General features: G+C 42.4%; 1 long non-coding RNA gene across 1 annotated transcript in view; it reads right to left on the bottom strand.

Annotated features, from left to right (window-relative positions):
* Positions 1 to 770: 770 nt before the first annotated feature.
* The window catches only part of LOC125613305, a 6,715-nt gene continuing 1,925 nt past the window's right edge, over positions 771 to 5,560 (bottom strand). Inside the window, exons 2-3 of the long non-coding RNA XR_007343828.1 lie at positions 4,632 to 5,186; positions 771 to 1,129 (exon numbers count right to left, since the gene is read on the bottom strand). This is a non-coding gene — a long non-coding RNA (uncharacterized LOC125613305). The remainder of the gene's footprint in view (positions 1,130 to 4,631; positions 5,187 to 5,560) is intronic.

Below are 5,560 nucleotides of genomic sequence, written 5' to 3'. Positions count from 1 at the left end.
TGGCTGCCAAGTCCAAGTTGCCATGACTCTGAACATAGTATAACATTCCCACTCCAAGCCAGGGCCTGTAACTCTTGCGGCTGTTCAGCTGAGGGCCCTTCTTGGTACCATTCTGACTCACACACACTGGCCACAGTCATGGAGCAGGTGAAGGACTTAAGTGTCACTAAGTTGGTTTCCAGTTGCTTCCAGGAAAAAAAAAAAAATCCATGGCCTATAAGATTCTTGCTCCTGATCCATGGCACTCTTTCCCTGTGTTCACTGGCCCCGAAGAGGAGATCCAACCACTGCTGTCTTGGCTGTAAGTGCTCTCTCTCATACTTTGAGGGGCTCAGAGACAAACAGAAACCTAGGGACATGAGTGCTTTGGAGACAAAGTATAGAAAAAAAAAACTACATGAAAAATCTGCCAGGCATCTCAGCCCTGACATGCCACTTCTGACTCTTCCAACTTCAGAACATTCTGTTTTAGGAGTTGTCAATCAACCCGACATCATATGCTAGTTTTACCATGTTGATACACATCGACCAGAAAGGAAGCCAAAAGGAAGGCTCTGCCACCATAGCTACCTTTGGCAAAGCCTCGGATCATTCTGGATCCCAACCCTGGACATTTTCCCTACTGTGCTGTTCTGGGCTGGCTGTCTAATTTTTGGATCGGGCATCTATGGAGCTGGGTAAACACTGAGGTGTCATGAATATCAACATAATAAACACATAGCATTAATAACCAATAGATCCCTCACAAAACAATGGAGTAGCAAACTCACCTTGATGTGGCCTCTGTATCTTTGCCAACTGAGAGCTCAAATGCTGTTTTGTCATTTCTGCACAGTCATTGATGTTGCCATTTCTCCCCTCACGGGATCAAATCGCCAATGTAAAAATAAATCTAGACACTTTTGTTCACACATTTTTTAGGCGTGTGCACCAAATGACACACTCTGAGAGGTAAGCACAAGTCATGGTAACCAGCCACATCCTTTAGCTCTTGTGTCCCAAGAGTTAGCAGAACTTTATCTTGATGATGAAATGGCCTTTAGAAGTGGGTATCGCGGAGAGCAGAATGCGAACATCATTACTGAGAAAATGCATTTTTCTTTTAAACAGAGAAACCAACAGCCATGCACTGAAAGACCAGAAGGAAAAAAAAAAAAGTTGAGCTACCACAAAACAAACAAATATTCAGCTCGGTTTCAGGAAGCTTAGAGAGGATCAAACAAGCCTTTCTCTATTGAACTCTTGGGAGAACATTTATGCTTTCTCCGGCCTCAGTTCCTATTTACGCTGCTGGCTTTTATACATGGACCTCAGGAGGGCATTCCAGCTTCAGGTTACTCACAGAGCTGAGGCCTGAAAATCCCACCCCCAACTCAGCACTCACATTCAAAGCACTCACATTTGAATTTGTTTCCAAACATGGTTCAAACCACTGTTTTGCCCTTGAGGGGAGGACAGCTCAGAAAATGGGGACAGAAAGCAAGGATAAGAAAGCTTTCTGGGGATGTCAGCACCCCTCTGAGGAGACCATCTCTTCCTGTGGGATGAAAGCAGGAGAGAGAGCAACCTCAGAAGGAGGTTGCTATTTGCTGTTGGCTGTTGGGGACGATGTGGTGCTTGGCTGGATTTCCAAACAAATTATCTTCAAATATGAAGGCAGAATTAAGGCCAACCCCTTGCAAACAATATTCTAGTTTTAAAATCAATCTACTTTACAAATGTTGGTGTCATTCATGCTCATAACAATATTTTGGTTGATATTTTCATCCCCACTTGATGGATGAGAAAACTGAGATTGTGATTCTATGCCCAAAGTCACAAACACATGCATAGAAAAGCTAAGATTAACCTGAATCTATTTGCCTCTCATCCCTCAGTTCTTTCCAGCATGTCCCACTGTATCCCGAATATATTCTTCCTTATAACCCTTATGATCTTCAGTGGGAAGAGAGAAAACTTTTGGAGCAGAGTGAAGATTTTCTATGCATGTGTTTGGGAAGTAGAAATGGGACAAGAAATATTATTACTTGGAATGTTGTTACTAGGTCCCCATCTTTTCATGGAAACATACGGAGGTTTTCTCTTAAATTCACATGTCAGGACCTGCTGGTGAAACACAAGTCACACCCAGCGTCTAGTGCCAGTTCACCTCAGAGAAGCAAGAGATGAGAAGGCTGGTCTCCAGATAGGTCAGATCTGAAGTGTGTATGCCTAAACCCACATAGAAACCACATGTGGCTGGCCTCTGGAGAAGGGCTCAGGAAGCATGATCCAGATTTGAGCAAGAACTCTTCTTCCATACATAGTGTGCTCCTATTCAGACATCTCCCACTGCATGCCGGTCTAGCTCCATCAGTACCTGTTTGGCATACCCGGGAGCTTAGGGAGAATTTCCTGTCTATGCTGAACGACTTCCCTTTATAGCTGGTTTGCAAATCTTCATGCTTTTTCTGTTATGATGTAATCATTTGGGGTTACCTAAAATATCCAACTATTTTCTATGGCACAAAATCCATCTGCTTCCTGCTACCTACCCCCCTTCCACCTCCCCCAACTTCAATACCCTCTAGTACAGGAGAAGGCTTCCACTCCAGGAGGCTTCTGGAATCATTCCCACAAATAGTAGCAGCCCTCTGCCCCCTCCTCCCACCCTAATCTTTGTTAAAGTTGGTACAACATGTCCATAAAGTCAACTATCCCTTTCAGAGTTGGGAACAGCCATTTTAGTCACCTAAATCTGAGAGAGATAAATTTACAATCCACTTTAGGTTTATGTGGGGAACCATAAATATCAGGCTTGAGCCCTGAGGGCTAGAATTTCATGGGCCATTAAGCATGTCACCAGGTGGAAAGCTGTCAATAGCTGGATGTGAGTTACACTGAGATAACCGCAGTCAGCCTGGCTTAGGAGCATGTACTCTGATCAGAGAGGGCTCTTGTTTCCACTTGCTCCTTTCCTCTACTCACTGATATTCTCTCCCTCCTTTGAACACACCACTCTCCTTGGTTTCTCACGGCTTGTCCTCTGTGCTAAATAGCAGGCAGCCGTTTTCTTCCCTAGAGTGAAAGTTTGGTGACATATGGAAAGAAAGAGAGATTCACAGTGAGGCAGACCTGGATTTAAGTCCTTGCTGTGCCATCAAATAGCTATGGAATGATGCAGACATTTCTTAATCCATCTTAGCTTCAGTATTTCCGGTTGTAAAGTTAATAAAGATAATTAATAGATAATCAAGAAAGGTAGAACAAGGACCAGTGGATAGAGAGTGGAAGGAGATAGACTTCCTACTTAGTAGACAGAAGAAATTGCTAAAAGCCAGATTGTCTTAAAAATAGAATGGGCTGCCTTAAAAAGAAGTGAAGGAGTGAATACCTTTTACTGCAGGTTTTGTTTATAAACTAATGTATGGTTGTGGGTCCTGGGAATATATGGAAATTTATTATTTATTGCAGCACTGGGGGCATCACATATTCTAGACAAGTTCTTGGCCCCCATGCTACTCACTAGAGAGGGGTTTAGAGTGGATATGCACAATTCTCTGCTAATCTTGAAATTCCATGATTCTGTGACTGGAATGTGTCCTTCCATAAAAGCCAAAATAAATCTTCTCCAAGTCCCCTATGGAGAAGAAGGGTAAAATGACATATTTTTTTTTTTGTTTTCATTTTCTTTCTAGCAAACTAATCCCTTCCATGTTTTTTCTCTTCCCCTTAATTAGTTGGTAGAGAATTACATTTCCATCAAGTGCACAGAACACATTTAACCATTGTGAAACACTTAACATTTAACACAAACCACATGGCCATAAGTTTTAATTACTTCCCACTCCACAAATAGGTCCATTTTTAGAAAAATCAAAATGCTCTATGCTTCTTATTCTCCCGTCTCCATTGTCTCTGACTAGCTCAGTGGTGCATTCCCATCCTGCCCTCTGCTGCCTGAGCCCCTGGCACCTGCCAATAAAAGTGATGAGAGACTTTGATGCTCACACAGGTTTCCAACAACAGAGTTCACTTCATAATCACCAGAGTTCAGCCAGTAAGCCTGATCTGAGTGACATTGGATTTTTCACCTGAGATGTTACACTGTGGGCTTTCGTTTCTACAGGTTATAAAGCACTTTGAAAGTGAATTTTTTAGCTTGCTAGGGGAAATGACCTATGAGCCTGCAGACAAATCTCAACTGATTGGACAAAACCCAAACCCTTGTTCTAGTGCCTGAGTTTGCTTGGAAAATTGGCTGCCATGTGTGAGACATAGTCATCCTCTGAGAGAGTACATGCGTGTGCATGGGTATGTGTGTGTGTGTGTGTGTGTGTGTGTGTGTTTTCAAGCATGCGCAGGGCATGAAGCAAATCAGACATTTACAAAGCAGAGTCTTCTCTTGGCCAAAGTGATTGTCAAGGGCAGCCTTCAGTGGGAGGAACACAGTAGAAGATGAAGGGGCACCATGTGACCTCTTAGTTGGGGAAGGTTAGGACAGGACAGCCCAACCTCAGCCTCATCACAAAGTGATTGTCATCATTGACTGAACATCTATTATCCAGGCACTGAGGAAGAAAGTACTTGTTCCAACCTGATCTCATTTTCCCTATCTTACAGATGAGGCTCAAAAAGGTTAAATAACTCACCTATGACCACATTACTTGTAGGTAGCAGAGGTGGAGTGGAGCCTCTTGGTGATCCCTCAGAAGCCCCTTGACTCTTCATGGCACTGTCCCCTTTCAATGGCCTTCTCGGTTTGAGTCTGATGGCATCTGCTTCTCAGGCCCTTCTGCAGCCACCCCGCCTCCTCTTTCTCTGTTTTCATTTTTGCCTCCAATATGGTGTTTCCAAGTTGGTACTCTTATTTACTTAAAGTTATAATTTATGTTTCTGATACCCTAGCATATTGTTTTTCACTTTTGGATTTTCAAAACTATCAAGAGCTTCAGGGATAGTCAAAATCTCAACAAGATCATGAATCCCACCAAGAGACCTGACCTCTGTAGCCAAACTTCAGATGAGGATGTGGCTTCTCTTTTTTCCTATGAAAGCTGCCTTCCTGGATGGTTGGAATTTAGAATGTTTATCATTTGAATCCCAGGAACTTCAGAATAAAGACTTGTTGACCAAAGTTTCTCACAAGCTGAGGACAGAGAAGTCTTATTCTTCCCATTGTAAATAAAGATTCCAATCTTTTCATCCTGAAATAGGGATAATGCAACTATTTGAATTTATACACTAAAATATTTGATGGTACAGTTAACTATTTGTTTTAGAGGTAGAGTTTTATAAGAGGAAGATTTATTTTTAGGCTTGACATGGTTTGAATGTAACAGAATATAACTGTTTCCCATATTTTATTTTACAAATTTATTTCCAGTGAAACTACATAGCTAGAATAAAACATCAAAAACAAGCAGGCATGTAAACAAAGGAGCAATAAAATCCTAACCCATTTGTTCTTTGCTGTGTAACTGGAACCTAGGCTCTTTGAAATTTGAAATGCTGTGTTCCTTGTCACAGTAGGCTGAATAACGTCACGGTGTTCCAACCCCACACCCCCACACCCCCACAC

The sequence above is a fragment of the Marmota marmota genome, unplaced genomic scaffold (assembly GCF_001458135.2).
Source record: "Marmota marmota marmota unplaced genomic scaffold, marMar, whole genome shotgun sequence".
NCBI classification, from domain to species: domain Eukaryota; kingdom Metazoa; phylum Chordata; class Mammalia; order Rodentia; family Sciuridae; genus Marmota; species Marmota marmota.
The sequence above is the reverse complement of the archived record's forward strand: the minus strand, read 5'-3'. Positions and strand labels throughout refer to the sequence as shown.